The sequence below is a fragment of the Sorex fumeus genome, unplaced genomic scaffold (genome assembly GCF_029834395.1).
Source record: "Sorex fumeus unplaced genomic scaffold, SorFum_2.1 ptg000072l, whole genome shotgun sequence".
NCBI classification, from domain to species: Eukaryota; Metazoa; Chordata; class Mammalia; order Eulipotyphla; family Soricidae; genus Sorex; species Sorex fumeus.
The window spans coordinates 29,428,735-29,447,067 of record NW_026606129.1 but is presented as its reverse complement, the minus strand read 5'-3'; positions in this window follow the sequence as shown (position 1 = coordinate 29,447,067).

The following is an 18,333-nucleotide window of genomic DNA, read 5'->3' as shown; positions in this document are numbered from 1 at the left end:
TGCACCTTTATCAAAGATTAGATGAGCATATGATTGAGGAGAGATGTCAGTGTATTCAACCCTGTTCCCTTGGTCTGCAGTTCTGCCTTTGTTCCAGTACCATGCTGTTTTAATTATTACTGCTTTGTAGTACAGTTTGAAGTTCGGGAGGTTGATTCCTCCCATTTTCTTTTTCCCAAGAATTGCTTTAGCTATTCGTGGGGGCTTATTGTTCCATATAAATTTCAGGAGTGTTTGCTCCATTTCTTTGAAGAATGTCATGGGTATCCTTATAGGGATTGCATTGAATTTATACAATGCTTTTGGTAGTATTGCCATTTTGACAATGTTAAGTCTCCCGACCCATGAGCAGGGGATATCTTTCCATTTCCTCATGTCCTCTTTTATTTCCTGAAGTAGCGTTTTGTAGTTTTCTTTGTACAGGTCCTTTACTTCCTTAGTTAAGCTGATTCCTAGGTACTTGATTTTCTGGGGCACAATTGTGAACGGGATTGTTGTTTTCATGTTGCTTTCTTCTCTCTCACTGTTTGCGTATAGGAAAGCCATGGACTTTTGGGTATTGATTTTATAACCTGCAACTTTACTATACGAGTCTATTGTTTCTAGGAGTTTTTTGGTGGAAGTTATTGGGTTCTCTAAGTAGAGTATCATATCATCTGCGAATAGTGAGAGCTTGATTTCTTCCTTTTCTACCTGAATGCCCTTAATATCTTTTTCCTGCCTAATCGCTATTGCAAGTACTTCCAGTACTATATTGAACAGCAGTGGAGAGAGTGGGCATCCATGTCTCGTCCCTGATCTTAGAGGGAAGGCTCTCAGTTTTTCCCCATTGAGGATGATGCTTGCTGTAGGCTTGTAGTAGATAGCTTTAACTATGTTGAGGAAATTCCCCTCTATACCCATTTTGGCGAGGGTTATCATCATAAAGGGGTGCTGGATCTTGTCAAATGCTTTCTCTGCATCTATTGATATGATCATATGCTTTTTATCTTTTCTTTTGTTGATATGGTGGATTATGTTGATTGATTTCTGAATGTTGAACCATCCTTGCATCCCTGGGATGAATCCTACTTGGTCATGGTGTATGATCTTTTTGATGAGTAGTTGGATTCTATTTGCTAGAAGTTTGTTGAGGATCTTTGCATCTGTGTTCATCAGGGATATCGGCCTGTAATTCTCTTTCTTTGTGGTATCTCTGTCTGCTTTTGGTATCAGTGTGATATTTGCTTCGTAGAAACTGTTCGGAAGTGTTTTTGATATTTCAATTTCGTGGAAAAGCTTAAAGAGCATCGGGAGTAAGTCCTCTTTAAAGATTTGGAAGAATTCACTAGTGAATCCATCCGGGCCAGGACTTTTGTGCTTGGGGAGACTTTTTATTACCATTTCAATTTCCTTGATGGTGATAGGTCTGTTCAGGTATTCCAGGTCTTCTTGGTTCAGCCTTGGGAGTCTGTAGGAGTCTAGGAATTTATCCATTTCCTCGAGGTTTTGATGTTCCGTGGCATAAAGCTTTTCAAAGTACTCCCTGAGGATCCTCTGAATTTCTGTGGTTTCTGTTGTAATGACCCCCTTTTCATTTCTGATTCGGTTTATTAGGGTTTTCTCTCTCCCTTTCTTTGTGAGTTTTGCTAGGGGCTTATCGATCTTGTTAATTTTCTCGAAGAACCAGCTTTTTGTTTCATTGATCTTTCGGATTGTTTTTTGGGTTTCCATCTCGTTAATCTCTGCTCTGAGTTTTATTATTTCCTTTCTCCTGTTCAGGTTGTGCTCCTTTTTTTGGTCCTTCTCCAAGCTCTTAAGATGTGAGGTTAGGTTACTTATGTGTGCTCGCTCCTCCTTCCTGAGGAATGCTTGTAGAGCTATAAACTTTCCTCTTAACACAGCCTTTGCTGTGTCCCATAAGTTTTGGTAACTCGTGTTTTCATTTTCATTCGTTTCTAGGAATCTTTTGATTTCCTCTTTGATTTCCTGTCTAATCCACTCGTTGTTCAATAGTGCACTGTTTAATTTCCAGGTGTTTGATTTAGTTTTCTGTTTTTGTGTGTGATTTACTTCTAATTTCAGCGCATTATTGTCTGAGAAGATTGTTGATACAATCTCTACCTTCTTGATTTTATGGAGGCATGTTTTGTGGCTCAGCATGTGGTCTATCTTGGAGAATGTTCCATGGACGCTTGAGAAGAATGTGTATTCAGCTTTTTGTGGATGAAGTGTCCTGTATATATCTACTAAGTCCCTTTCTTCCATTGTTTCCCTCAGATGAAGTATGTCCTTGCTAAGCTTGAGTCTGGTTGATCTATCAAGAGGTGACAAAGCAGTGTTGAAGTCTCCCACTAGTATTGTGTTGCTATTGATGTCTTTTTCCAAATCTATGAGTAGTTGTTTTAAGTACTTTGCTGGTCTCTCATTAGGTGCATATACATTTATTATTGTAAGTTCTTCCTGTTGTACAGATCCTCTGATCAATAAGAAATGGCCTTCACTGTCTCTTATGACCTTCCTCACTCTGAAATCGATGTGGTCTGATATAAGGATGGCTACCCCAGCTTTTTTATGGGAGCTGTTTGCCTGTAGGATTGTTTTCCAGCCTTTGACTCTGAGTCTGTGTTTGCTTTGACTATTGAGATGCGTTTCTTGCAGGCAACAGAATGTTGGGTTCAATTTTCTAATCCATCCTGCCACTCTATGTCTTTTAATTGGTGCGTTTAGCCCATTGACATTGAGAGAGATTATTGTTATGGGATTTTGTCCCATTGTTCTGTTAAAATTTGATGTATTTGAGGGGCCTTTCTTGCCTTAAAATAGCCCATTTAGTTGTTCTTGTAACCATGGTTTTGAGTCTATGAAGTTCCTGAGCTGTTGTTTGTTTGTGAAACTGTGTGTTGTTCCTTCTATTATGAATGAGAGTCTTGCTGGGAAAAGTATTTTGGGGGAGGCATTTATTTCATTGAGTTTTTTTACTATGTCCCACCACTGTTTTCGGGCCATGAGGGTTTCATCAGAAAAATCAGCTGTGAATTTTAAGGATGCTCCTTTGTAAGAGATTTCTTTCTTCGATCTTGCTGCTTTCAGAATTTTGTCTCTGTCTAAGGTTTTGGTCATTTTGATCAGAATGTGTCTTGGGGTATTTTTATTCGGATTTCTTCTAGCTGGTACCCTTCGGGCCTCCTGAATGTGGTCACAAGTTTTCTTCAGCTCTGGAAATGTTGTAGCAATGATTTCTTTGACAGTTTCTTCTTCATCGAGGTTTTCTTCCTGTACCTCTGGGACTCCAATAATTCTTCTGTTACCCCTCTTGGCTTCATCACGATCTTCTCTTGCCATCTGTTCCCGAATTGTGAGTCTCTTTTCCATTTTCTGCTCTTTTCTGGAGAGTCTCTGAACTTCATCTTCGAGCTCACTGATTCTGTTCTCAGCAGCTGTTACTCTGCTGCTGAGGCCTTCCACTGAGCTTTTCAATTCGCCTACGAGATTTTTCAGGTCTGACATTTCTGATTGCATTTTCCTCATTTCTGCCTTCAGATCCTCTTGTCTTCTATTGGCATTGCTTTCCATTGTTTCTTTTAATTCCCTAAGCATCCTAAGTAGCTCCCTTCTGAATTCCTTGTCAGAGAGGTTGTCTAACACTACAGTACTGTTGGTGTCATCTGGGCTAGACTCTTCAAGATGAAAGTTTGGTGGGCTTTTGCGTTGCTTTACCATTGTGAGAGGTGTGGTTTAGTCCTTCACGTTCACTGTTACTATTCTGCTTTGATATGCAGTGTGAGTTAAGATAGGCTTATGAGTTATTGGCTACTGTGCTTCTAGTGGCTGAGCTAAAATAGAGAAGTTTCCATCTAAGAAGTTAGCTTACGGTTCCTATGGCATATGTAGTGGGAAAATATTTCGCGGTCGCATTAGCGGCCGCGGCTCCGGAAAAAGTCCCTGGCACTAGGCGAGGAGTTGGGAAAATCTCCTGTTTGGAATTGGAGCCGTTCAGCTTTGTTGCCCAGAGCTGGGCCTCTGTGCCTGTCCCACGCAGATCAGGGGTTGAAAACCGGCTGTCTAGGGGCTGTTTCTAGCTGCGCGTGCCCAGAGAGGGACCCGAGCCCTTGGGGGCGGGCTGTACCTGTTGGAATTGGAGCCCTTCAGCTTTGTTGCCCAGAGCTGGGCCTCTGTGCCCGTCCCACGCAGATCAGGGGTTGAAAACCGGCTGTCTAGGGGCTGTTTCTAGCTGCGCGTGCCCAGAGAGGGACCCGAGCCCTTGGGGGCGGGCTGTACCTGTTGGAATTGGAGCCCTTCCTCTTTTTTATCTTTATTTATTTATTTTTTATTTTTTTCCCTTTATTTTATTTTATTTTTTTTACAGTTGTAGATTTACAATTTTTTGTGCTTTGGTTTCAATTATACAATGATCAGATACCCATCCCTCCACCAGTGCCCATTTTCCACCACCATGGATAATATCCCTCCCACCCCCATCACCCATCCCCCCTGTCTCTGTGGCAGGGCAATCCCCTGTGTTCTCTCTCTCCTTTTGGGTGTTGTGGTCTGCAAAAGAGGCATTGAGTGGCAAACATGTTCAGTCCATAGTCTACTTTCGACATGCATCTCCCCTCCTGGGAGGATCCTCCAAACATCCTTTATTTGGTGCTCCCTTCTCTATCTGAACTGCCCTTTCCTCTAGGATACCTGGCTGGCCTCTAAGTTATGGAGTAATCCTCCTGGTGCTGATCTCAGCTATTCTTGGGTATTAATCTCATACTTTGTTACTTTATATCCCCCAGATGAATGCAATCTTTCTATGTCTATCCCTCTCTTTCTGACTCATTTCGCTTAGCATGATACTTTTCATATTGTACCACTTGTATGTAAATTTCATGACTACATCTTTTCTAACAGCTAAATAGTACTCCATTGTGTAGATATACCAAAGTTTCTTTAACCAGTCATCTGTTCTTGGGCACTCAGGTTTCTTCCAGTTTCTGGCTATTGTAAAGAGTGCTGCAATGAACAAACAAGTGCAGATGTCACTTCGACTATACATTTTTGCCTCTCTGGGATATATTCCCAGGAGTGGTATTGCTGGGTCAAATGGGAGCTCAATTTCTAATTTTTTGAGAATCGTCCATACTGTTTTCCAGAAGGGCTGAACCAGTGGACATTCCCACCAACAGTGAAGGAGTGTCCCTTTCTCGCCACATCCGCGCCAGCATCGGTTGCTTTTGTTCTTTTGAATGTGGGCCAGTCTCTGAGGTGTGAGATGGTATCTCATTGTGGTTTTGATCTGCATCTCCCTGATGATTAATGATGTAGAGCATTTTCTCATGTGCTTTTTTGCCATTCGGATTTCTTCTTTGAGGAAGTTTCTGTTCATTTCATTGCCCCATTTTTGGATGGGGTTGGATGTTTTCTTCTTGTGGAGTTTAAGCAGTATTTTGTATATCCTGGATATCAACCCCTTGTCAGATGTGTATTCGGTGAATATCCTTTCCCATTCTTTAGACTGTCTTTGTATTTTGGTCACTGTTTCTTTGGAGGTGCAGAAGCTTCTTAGTTTAAGATAGTCCCATTTATCTATCTCTGTTTTCACTTGCTTGGCCAGTTGCGTGGCATCTTTGAAGATACCATTAGCTTCAATGTCATGGAGGGTTTTGCCAACTTTATCTTCAATGTACCTTATGGTTTCTGGTCTGATGTTGAGGTCTTTAATCCATTTTGATCTTACTTTTGTACATGGTGTTAGGCAGACTTCTGAGCCTATTTTTTTGCATGTAGCCGTCCAGTGATGCCAACACAATTTATTAAAGAGGCTTTTCTTACTCCACTTCACATTACTTGCACCTTTATCAAAGATTAGATGATCATATGATTGAGGGGAGATGTCAGTGTATTCAACCCTGTTCCATTGGTCTGCAGTTCTGCCTTTGTTCCAGTACCATGCTGTTTTAATTATTACTGCTTTGTAGTACAGTTTGAAGTTCGGGAGGTTGATTCCTCCCATTTTCTTTTTCCCAAGAATTGCTTTAGCTCTTCGTCGGGGCTTATTGTTCCATATAAATTTCAGGAGTGTTTGCTCCATTTCTTTGAAGAATGTCATGGGTATCCTTATAGGGATTGCATTGAATACTTTCACTTATTTTTAAGTGAAATTTTTATTGTTAAGTTAAGCACTAAATCACAGTTCTACTAGAAGTACCTATAGTTTTGTCACAATAAAAACTCCCACTTTTGCATTTAAAATTTACATTAGAGATTTTATAAATATCATGATATATTGTTTATACTCATATTACCTCAAAATTATACTAATTCACAGAACTACTGCTAAATCGTATATAATTCATTAATAAAGTAGAAAACACCCTAACAAAGTGTTAAATATTTTTAATGATGGATTTTAATATAACTTCTTTCCTTGATAATCTAGTGTACTATATTTTATGAATTTTAAAATATTGTTTTAAGAGAAAATTCACTGACTTTTTCCAAATGTCTCAAAAATGATTAAAACCCTATATCATAACAATAGGCTATTAGACTCTTAAGAGAATTCCTCACAAAAATTTTGCCCACAGATATATAGATAGACATTTCCTTTCCTAAAAGAGGTTCTGCTTGTATAATGCTAAATTTAGTAAGGCCCCCGAATCAGGATAATATTTCCCCCATGTGTTATTTATTGGATGGATTCAGTCCTTCCTGGTGTGATGTTTAATTCCTGCATAAGGATAGGGTTTAAATGGATATTCTGTGCATTTTTAGGTTGTCCCAGAAACAGCCACTATTCAGGAAACAGCTCAGAGGCTTAAAAATCTAATTAAACTATAGAATTGTTGGTGAATTATTCTTTCATATATATTGTACTGCTGAATGAATCCTTCCATTGCAAAAATTTCTGTTCCTCTTTGTGAATTATTCTTCCCAAATAGGTTTAAAATTGGTTTCCTTATCCATGTGCTTATTTTTAAGGGGTAGAAAATCAGAGAAGTATTTAGTAGTAACCTCTCCTCTTCAAAAGTGAAATCTATAATGAATTCAAGGTTTGAGTAAAGCCCTGGGCCAGCTATTGTATTTCCCCTCAAACTTGATCTTGTCATATAATTTGATAGACAGACCAGCAAAACCCAGCAGTTAAATTTGTCATTCATTAGTTACATGCTTTTTGAACAAATACTGAAAAACACTATCAAAGTACATTATATAAGAGAAGAACATTAAAATTAAGGGTAGACTTTATTTGGTATTTATTCAATGTGAAGAGAAAATTGTCAGTTCTTTAACTATTAAACAGATGACTCGGGATTGTCACTATCCCTGATAGTGTAGGATGCTTTTGTTATGGTACTTGTAACCTATTTAAAGCTTTCTATATTCAAGCTGTCTATAAACAAGTCTTCTTTGTCACAACTGTGTGTGTTTATTCAAGGAGAGGGAGGGGCGGGTGAGTGACAGCGTGCTCCTGGTGATCAACACACATAGCTGAGGTTAAGGATGGTACTGGAGGAATAGTACAAGGGGTGAGGCAATGGCCTTGCCTGCAGCCAACTCTAGGTAGATTCCCCAGCTCTGTGTATGGTCCTCCAAGCATCACTGAGTATGGTCTCCAGCTGTCTCCAAAATGTATGACAGCATGGCATACTTAAGGTATTTGGGGGTACACATAATAATAAAACACTGTCTTTAGATTCACACATGATGGTTAGTTTGTACAATTTCCACAGTACATAGAGCATTTGCCTTGCATGCAGCCAACCCGGGTTCGATTCTCCCATCCCTCTCAGAGTGTGCAGCAAGCTACCGAGAGTATTCTGCTTGCACAGCAGAGTCTGGCAAGCTCCCTGTGGTGTATTCAATATGCCAAAAACAGTAACAAGTCTCACAATGGAGATGTTACTGGTGCTCATTCGAGCAAATTGATGAACAATGGGAGGACAGTGCTACAGGACAGTTCTACATTATCTCCTGTACTGGAAGTCGTAGAAATGATATAACATCTAGCCTCACCCAGCACTTGAACAAGTTGACAAGGAACTGAATTTGACATTGCAGGTTTCTACATCAAAGATGCTTTCACCTGAGATCATTCTGTGACTACAGGCATTAATGAAACCAAAGACTTCTTTGATTTGATGATTTTTTAAAGAAAGTAGGGTATGTGATTTACTTGTTTTGGACCCTCTTCCAGACCAAATTACTGAAGGCAAAACTGAGATTTCAGGACTACGCCAATTAGTTAAGGCCAATTAGAGAGGATGAAGTCATTCCTTCCCCCAAAACAGTGCTTTTCTTCAAAGAGCTCCAGTGCCCCTCAATCCAATTTAATTCTAAAGTTTTTTAAAAAATTATTATCAGTCTCATTTTCATGAATCCTGAAAGTCAATTTTATGTCCAAATCAATCTTGGCATACACAAATATCTCTGTGGGGAAGAGCTAAATAACAGGAACAGATAAAATGTGTAGCCTTCCTACCCAACATCAAGACACAGGTATATGGATAGCTATCTAATCTTTGAAAAAGAAGAAGAGTATGAAATGAAGTGAGGAAAACTTCAACAATTGAATGCTGCAAAAACTGATGAGTCAAATGTCAAAAAACAGAACTTTTACCCCTATGTGTGTACGTAATATACAAAAGTCAATTTGAAATGGAATAAAAACCTTGATAGCAGACCTGAATACATAAAATATAATGAAGAGAACATAGGTGGCACCCTTTATGACATTAAATTCAATACTTTCAATTCAATACCATTGGCCAAGCAAATAAAAGAAAAAATAAACTGACAGGTCTACATTAAATTAAGAAACTTCTGTACCACAAAAGAAATAAGGACCCAAATAAAAGGAAACTCCACAGACTGGGAGAAAATATTTTCTTACCACTCATCTAACAATAATATATAATGTACTTGTTAAAAATGAACAAAAATTAAATTTCATTTAAACATTAGGGAGAAAAGATGAATAGAAACTTCCTCAAAGAAGACATACAAGTGGCTAATATATGAAAAATGTTTCTGAATCTCTTATCATCAGGGCAAATAAAAATAGTAAGATATCTCAACCCCCTGAGACTGGCATATATAAAAAAGGAAAACAACAAGAAAGTATGCCACAGAATTTGGAGAAAAAACCCTCATGTATTGCTTGTGAGATTGTCAAATGTTTCAATCATTTTGGAAAACAATATGAACAGTTCTCAAAAACTAAGAATTGAGCTTCCATATGATCCAGCAATTCCACTCCTTAGCCCAAGGGCCCAAAAATTCTATTTAGAAAAGACATTTTTACTCCTATTTTCATCACAACACTATTCACAAGAGCCAAAATCTAAAACCAGCCCAAGTGCCCAAAAAAGAACACATGACTGGATAAAGAAACTGGTACATATACACAATGGAATACTATATAGCTATAAGAAAACAATTAAATCATGTCATTTTCAGCTATGCGAATTGATCTGAAGAGTATTTACACTGAATGAAGTCTGTCAGAAGGAGTCGGGCAGACACAAAATGGCAGATAAAAATCTCTCATATGTGGGATATAAAGAAACACATTTAGCTAATAACAAATGACCAAAGAACAGAGTGAGCGGAAGTCAGTCTACAGTACTTAGTTTATCTCAGAGTGGAGCCTGGGGAAATAGAGCAAATGTGGCAGAGACACTCTGATAAAGGATGTGATGCTGAGAAATCATATGCATGAAACCCTATCATTAGTACTGTTTTAAATTATGCTGCTTAAACTAAAATCTGAAAATTTAAAAAAATTAACTTGTATCTTCAGCTTTTATTGCCACTATAAAACAGAAGAACAAATAACAACTTCCACTTATTGTGTTATAGATATCCTTTCCTAAATAACATGATAGGAAAACCCTAAATTTGGCCAATCTTACAAGCTTGGTTTATGAATTCTCTTGAAAAGTAAGACTACCTTTTAAGGGTTAACCAGCACATTTACTGGTTCAAAATCCAACAATCACTGTCACTGTCACTATCCTCTGGTTTTTCATCGATTTGCTTGAGCAGGCCCAGTAACGTCTCCATTGTGAGACTTGTTACTGTGTTTAGCATATTGAGTATGTCACGAGTAGCTTGCTAGGTTTTGCTGTGTGGACGAGATACTCTCAGTACCTTACTGGGCTCTCCAAGAGGGGTGGAGGAATTGAACCTGAGTCGTCCTACCCGCTGAGCTATTGCTCCAGCCCAATGCAACAATGATTCAATATAAATATCTACACTCAATATTTGATAATAAAGCATTCAAAGTAAGTTAAAAAAGAGTTTTCCTCTATTATTTAATCAATTATTACTTGATTTTTAGTCATCATAAAAGTGAAATTTGACCAAAATGTTTTCTTCTGGAAGCTTGTGTGGTTTAAGTTAAATAATTATATTTTGTAAACAAAACCACAGAACATATCAACCAAGAAAGATCCTTTCCAGTGCTTGAGACTAAATTTAACATTTGGGGAGGCATTAGTTAGTCTTGAACCATGAATGTCACTGCTTAAGATATCACTCTTGTAGTATAGCCCTAGGTCCTCTCTCCTGTCTGCCATACTCCAACAAAAGAAACAGGCTACTAGCATACTGCATCCAGAGAAGATCTGGATAATTTAATAGTGTCACTTCTTTAAGCTTGTTTAAAGTAATATGTGTTTTATTAAGGCTATTGGGCTGGAGCAATAGCACAGTGGGTAGGGTATTTACCTTGCATGTGGCTGACCCAGGTTTGATTTCTCGATCCCTCTTGGAGAGCCCTGCAAGCTACCAAGAGTATCCTGCCTGCAAGGCAGAGCCTTACAAGCTCCCCATGGCGTATTCAATATGCCAAAAAGAGTAACGACAAGTCTCACAATGGAGACGTTACTGGTGCCCGCTTGAGCAAATCAATGAACAATGGGAGGACAGTGCTACAATGCTATCCAGCCTAATATCCTATCCTGGAATAAGTATTTTGAAACATGGAAAAAGAGAGGCATTTCTAGAAATTGCTGTATATAGGTGAATGTGTGAGGAACGTTGTTTGTAATCTTTGCTTAGCCAAAAACTCCTGAGAAAAATTTCTGTTTTTAAATTTTTTAAATTTCTGGTTTCTCATTTATTAGTAGAAAATATTGGATTTTTCTGATTTCTGAACTTAGAGTGAGAGGAAGACAGAGCTTGCAGGTATGTGTGTGTGTGTATATATATATATATATATATATATATATATATATATATATATTTGAGCTCACTTGTGCATTATCAAGTAGAAAAATTAGTTCTGTTGGTATCATGATATATTCACTTGATCACTTGATCACTTGACTTTCCATTACTCAGTGATTTTCTCAAGTGGGTGCCAGTAACATCTCCATTCATCCCTGTCGGGCGCTATTGTAGCCCAACGGCGTCTAATTGTTCTAGGAACATGAAGAGCCTCAAACCGATAGTCTTGACGAAGAAGTCTGACCAACGCCAGGTGGGCGGCCACGCGAACTTTTGAGGTCCTGTGGAATCCAGTTGGTAATGGCTCTAGTCCAGCGTTCATCTCCAAATCTCATTACATGTCCAGCCCATCTGATTTTTGATGCCTTGGCAAATGAGAGAGTGTCCCTGATTCTTGGGCGTTGACGGAGGTCAGAACTCCGGATTCTTTCTGTCATTTGAGTGAAATGTGATACTCCAAGGATAGCTCTTTCAATTACTCTTTGGGAGACACAAATAGAGTTCTCATCCTATTTTTGTAGGGCCCAGGTCTCTGAGGCATATGTTAATGCAGGCAGAACAATGGAATCAAAGAGATGCGCCTAGAGCAGGAGGTTCTTCATCCTCTTAGTTATTTCTTCAATGCTCTTGAAGGCTTTCCAAGCCTCTCTCTTCCTCCTGAACAACTCAGGTGCCAGGTTATTTGTCATGTCGACTTTTTGACCTAGGTACACATAACTTGCATTCAGAGATGATCGTTCCTTGAGAGTGAATGGAACGTCAGGAATGAGACTGTTTCTCATAAATATTGTCTTCATGAGATTCAGCTGTAGTCCTACCTTTCCACACGGTCGAAGTTGGCCAGCATTTGTGCTGCTTCTCTAATGTTTGGTGTTATTAGAACAGTGTCATCAGCAAAGTGGAAGTGGTGTATTTGCCTACCGTCTATCTTCACTCCTGTTCCTTCCCATTCCAGTCATCACATGACGTTCTCGAGGGTGGCACTGAAGAGTTTCGGAGAAATGACATCACCCTGCTGAACCCCTCTCTTGACATCAATGATCATTTCTTTGTAGAATGGTGAGATCCTGGTAGGGAATCTGTAAAGTTTAAGAAGAGAACTCCCAGAATGACCACCAACTGGGAGCTCTTTGGCACTATTGCTGCAACATGGGAAGATGCCATCATTGACAACATTAATGAGGAATACGATTGACTAGTTCAGCACCTCCCTGATTGTGTGAGGAATGCCAAGAGAGAGTAAGCCACAAAAAAATGCCTGTCTTCGAAAACTCTTGAGCTTATTCGCCAATGTGACTTGGTGCATGCCTCAGGCAACCGAAAGTGAATGCCCGAGCTTGCAAAGCAGTGCAGAAACGCGATAAAGGAAGACCTCAAAGAGAGAAGAGCAGCAGTGTTGGTAAATGTGGCAGAAACCAGGAAAAGCATTCGTAATGCCTGCCTGTCCTTCGCCAACTACAAGACCAAGATAACTGTCCTCCAATGTCCTGATGGATCTATCACATCTTCCAGAAGGGCAATGGAGATTATCCATGCCTTCTACTTGGATCTCTTTGATAGCCATGTCCACCTGCCCACAAACCAAATTCCATAGGGTGGATATGTTATTCCCAAAGTTCTCCCTTCCAAAATCCAACACACCATTTCATCGGTAAGAAATGAACAGCACCTGACCCAGACAAGGTAAGACCTGAACACCTGAAGAACCTGCTATCAGTACTCATCAATACACTGGCTCAGCTCTTCACATGCTACCTATCTGAATGCAAGGTTCCATCCCAATGGAAAACCAGCAGGACTGTACTACTGTACAAGAAGGGAGACACCCATGACTGTCTGTGGTCTGTCGTCTACAAGCTGTTCACTCGAATCATCCTGAATAGGATTGGCAGAACCCTAGATGAAGGACAACCATGCGAGCAAGCAAGGTTCTTCAAAGGATTCAGCACAATAGACTATATCCACATGATAACCAAGCTCATTGGGGTTTCTCGGGAGTTCAAGATGCCGCTCTGTCTAACGTTCCTTGATTTAAAGAAGGCCTTTGATTCTATTGAGATGGAAGCGGTCATCGAAACCCTAGCCAATCAGGGCACTCATACTCAATACATCAGGATCCTCCATGGGCTGTATTACGGATTCACTACCAGGATCTCACCTTTCTACAAAGAAGTGATCATGATATATTATTAAAAACTATATCCAGTGCAATAGGAGTGTCTATAATTACTTTTGCAAGTGCTTTGAGAAAAGTATAGACCACTTGTTCTGCCTCAGTGCTGATCTCTGAGACAGGACAAGCAAAAAGGACTGTGACATCAATGATATGGTATTTAGTACTTTGTCATTTCAGAAACTATGGTCCAGAATTTCATCATCAATCACTTCCTAGATTCATTTCTGTAAATGCATAAACATACCCTAAATAGGTTTTGGTAAAGTATAGAATATGGTCTCAATCTGGGCTACTGCTTGATTTGTTAAATAAAGTTTTATTGAAACTCACTCAAGTTAATTCCCTTGCATGTTGTATAGACTTGCTGTCTTGCTAGAATAGCATATTTCAATAGTTGTTCACAGGTCAAATGGTTCACATTGCCCAAAATATCTGTTCTTGATAGAAACTTTGTTTACCTGTACTATATGTAATTTAGAAAAATAAAATAAATTAATATTTATCGGCTGGAGCAATAGCACAATGGTAAGGCATTTGCCTTGTGCATAGTTGGCCCAGTCGAGCCGGGTTTGATTCCTCCGCCCCTATCAGATAGCCCGACAAGCTACTGAGAGTGTCTCACCAGCACAACAAAGCCTGGCAAGCTACCCGTGATGTATTCAATATGCCAAATGCAGTAACAAGTCTCACAATGGAGACATTACTGGGCCTCCTCGAGCAAATCAATGAACAACAGAAGAACAGTGCTACAGTGCTAATATTTATTAATCAATCAAGGGAAAATATTTCAATAAATTAAGATATAATCCTAGGTTAAAGTTATTTAAACTTTTAACAATTTTTCATTGACAATGATTCAACAAGATCTCATTCCACTTAAAAATGAACCCCGTTCCCTTGGGAAATTTTTCTAATGCTACTTTAGATCAAATTTAGTGTTTTCTACCCTAAATTAATTCTTCCTCATTAGCTTCTCCCTAGTTCTTTTCACCTATAAACAAATGAGCACTTTTATCACTTTGTTCCAGTAACCCTGTGCATTGATTTTTCCAAATGGACTGTGAGTTCACTGCATTCGAAGGTTAACGGTTTCTAGACTCTTTTGCTAGTAGAGTATGGGATATTAAGATATTTACTATATATGCACTTTTTATTAAATTGTCACTCCTATTCTATCCTTAGTTTAAACTATAATTTTCACTGCATCTTCATACTAGAGGGTTGTATAAACTCTTCAAAGGGTGGCCAGGGGCAGGCCTGAAACCTCTCCCTTTCGCTGCTGTGTTCGGGAGGCCCCAGGCTGCTCGCCCAGCCAGGGAGGCCTGGGTCATGGGGCAAATGGTGGACGAAACGAGGGCCAAGCCCTTTGATTGATCAGATGCCCTTTATTCCATTCTCCCCACATTCCTACCCCATTTTCTCTGAGCTTCCCATTCTAGTCTCACACTGCCCCTCATTCCCATCTCTTCCTGTCTCTCCCGCTCATCTTTTGGTGCTCCATTTCGCAGCCCGGGTTCTCTCTCTCTCCACGTGCCTGCCCTGTATTCCTCTTCTACATTCTTCTCTCTCTGTTCTCCCTGCTAATTTCTCCGCACTCCATCATGCTGCCCTGCTCTTTCTCACTCTCTCCAGCTCTTTCCAACTCTCCAGCTCTCCTGTCTCTCCAACTCCCCAGCACTCTGGGCTGACAGTGCACCCAGTCTGGTAGCCAAATCAACATAAGAAAGCCCTTCCTGAGGGCCCACCAAGTTCAAAGGGAACACCATCTAAGAGGTATTCCAAAGCCCTTCTTGACTGCCTCAGGCAAAATACCACTTAAGGTGTTTTTCTCCTTTCCTCAGTCCAATAACTCTATCAACATCTTAATACTAGTTATTGTTGTATGGACACAGAAAGATACTGAGGCTTGTAGGGCAGCTCTCCTGGGAACATCTTGCCACAGACTCAGACTACAGAGCACAGGTCAGATTAGTCTTTCCTATCCCTAGCAGGGTCCTAGTCTCGTCGTTACTTTTGGATCATGACAGCATTTGTCCATGACCAAGCACTTAACTTATAGTTAAGTATTGGGCACTTTGGTCAGGCCCATCTCGATGCCAGGTAGCACATAGCTTACCGCTTGCCTGGTTCCATCTAGTCCCTCGTCGAGACCCTGTTTTGGGGGGCTCTAGGACATAAGGGCAACTGAGGATTAGGTTAAGAGAACAGATATCCAGATGGAAAATATCACTGAGAGTCACATTACAAAAACATAGCATATACTGTCTTCTTGTGTCCATACAAAAAGGACATTGCTCTGAATAAACTATGCAAAGGACTTAGGAGAAGAGAAAAACAATATTTACAAGTCAACAGAGCACAAAAATTTACAGATAAACACAGAGGAATGGGAGTACTGTGATGGGAGCAACCCAATAAACCTAAACTACCTGAGGCTATGCAGGAAGGACAAAAACAGTGTTATTCTACAGAGGGTTTTTTCCACTTTCCCTTTAAAAAATATTATACACCCAGATCGCACAGAAAGGCTTCAGTTGAGTTCTCTAGAGGCAATATGTGTTTTAGTAACTGCTATGCAAAACAAGGAGCTCTAAGAACATTAGCTCGGTCAAAAAAATATACCCACTTTAAAAATCCATTTTCCTTAGAGACTCCCAGTGGACAGTCCTTAATGACAAAATATCATCAGCAGCATACTTTCCAAATAGGAAGGATGTATCCTGCAGGTAATGGAAGGAAATTGGACCAGTGAGTGTACTTACCTGACATTGGGATCAGTCAAAGCCTACAGATTAGTTTGAGATTCATGAGGATTTAAATAAGAAGAAAATAAAAGAATTTTTGGGGGGTTATAACATACCTGACTTGCTACTTCTGTTTCCTTGAGCTATTCTATAAGAGAGATCTCAGCATGCCACAATAAAGAAGAATGGTTTTCTCACCGAGTTCATTTGTTTGGTGGGAATTTCTCATTTGAGCATTAGCATTTCCAGACAGAGAAAAGGAAGGTTATAGGGAGCTAGGGGACAATCATGCATATTAGTTTTACATGATCATTTCTCTTTTCTTACCAAGATGAACCATAACACCCTGTAAGTCTGTGTTTATATGAGAAAAACCTGCCCAAGATTGATGACCCAGCAGAATGAATTGAAGTGGGTAATGCCATGGTGCAGATGCATTTATGGTGCAGATGTCTAGCATCCAGTGTTCAAAGTCTAGACATCCTTCTTCTGGGTGTTTGGGGAACATGTATCACTGTATCACTGTCATCCTGTTGTTCATCGATTTCCTCGAGCAGGCACCAGTAACACCTCCTTCGTCCTAGCCCTGAGATTTTAGAAAGTGCCACATTCGAGGCTCTTTCGGGGTCAGGAGAATGAGACCCATCATTGTTACTGGTTTTTGGCATATTGAATATGCCACCATCTTCTCCAGATGGGCTGGTCACGTAATGAGATTTAAAGATGGCCGCTGGACTAGAGCTGTTACCGACCGGATTCCACGGGATGTCAAAAGACCACGTGGCCGCCCACCTACCAGATGGTCAGACTTCTTCATCAAGATTATGAACAATCGGTTTGAGGCTCTTCATGTTCCTAGAGCGAACAGATGCCATTGGGTTACACTAGCACGCAACAGGGACAAATGGAGACGTTGCTGGCGCCCACTCAAACAAATCAACGATTAACGGGAAGTTAAGTGATTAAGTGATAAGTGAATACGCCATGGGGAGTTTGCCAGACTCTGCCATGCGGACAGAATACCTGCCAGGTTCTCCAGAGTAAGAACTCGATAATAAGATGTGTTCCGGGAGCAGGGTTTTATAGTCTCTGGGTCTTGGCCATTGATGAGATTACACGGCACCCGGGGCAGTTGGTGGGTGTAACACCTACCTACTGAAAGATGGGGGATCTGGGTGGAGGAGGCCCAGTCCTGATCCGAGCAGGCTTGGAGATCTTAGCCCTGGGTCCTGCACACCTGGGTTCCCCAGCCAGTTTCTTCATGTGTGAGGCTCGTCCGATTCTCTATGCCATGTTGGATATTTTCTTTTACAGTCTTAAAATCAGCTGCTTCCCCACAAGAAGCTCTGGTTCCCTTGGAGGATGTTATAAGATCTGAAGGTTTGAGTGCTGGGTATGCTCTTGATATTAATCTTACTGTTTCAGATCCTTTCAACTAACAGAAAAAAGTAATATGTGCATATTGACATGTATATGTACACATAACTAAAAATATTTCCATGCATGAACCTCTGCATCTATATTAAACTAAATGTTAATTTTCCTGATGCCTCCAATTATCCTCCATTTCTAGATGTATATTCTACTTTCCTGGCTTATCTGTAAACTTTGTTTCTAGCAGTGAGAAATATTTTCCCAACACCTGTTACCAATTTATTTAGTAAAATCTAGAATACATGTATTGCAGTTTCATAATTTAACCAATAAATTCACAGGAAACAACTTCATTAACCATAATGTTTATGTACATTTCCTTCTGCCTTTAATCTAACAAAATCTACCCACTTGCAAAATGATTTAAGTCAGTACTCTCTGCTATTGCATTTTTCTTTTAGTTTTTGGAACACACCCAGCAGTGCACAGGGGCTACTCCTGGCTATGTGCTCATGGGTGCTCTGGATTATGTGTTCAGGGGTCACTCCTAATAATGTTTAGGAGACCATATTGGATGTTAGGGATAGATCCTGTGTTAATATCACACAAGCCAAGTGCCTACCCCATACTCCCTTTCCTCCCCCAACCCCAATTGCACTCTCTTTAAAGAGTACTTTGAGAAAGAGATTATTTTTAGAGAAGGAGGGAAGGAGGGGAAAAAAAAGAAAAAGAAATTATTTTATAAAATTTCTTTTTTATATGTAACAGCCATTCTTTAGTTCTCAACCTGATAAAGTATTATTTTAAATTTTATTAATGTTCCTTTCCATGCCATGG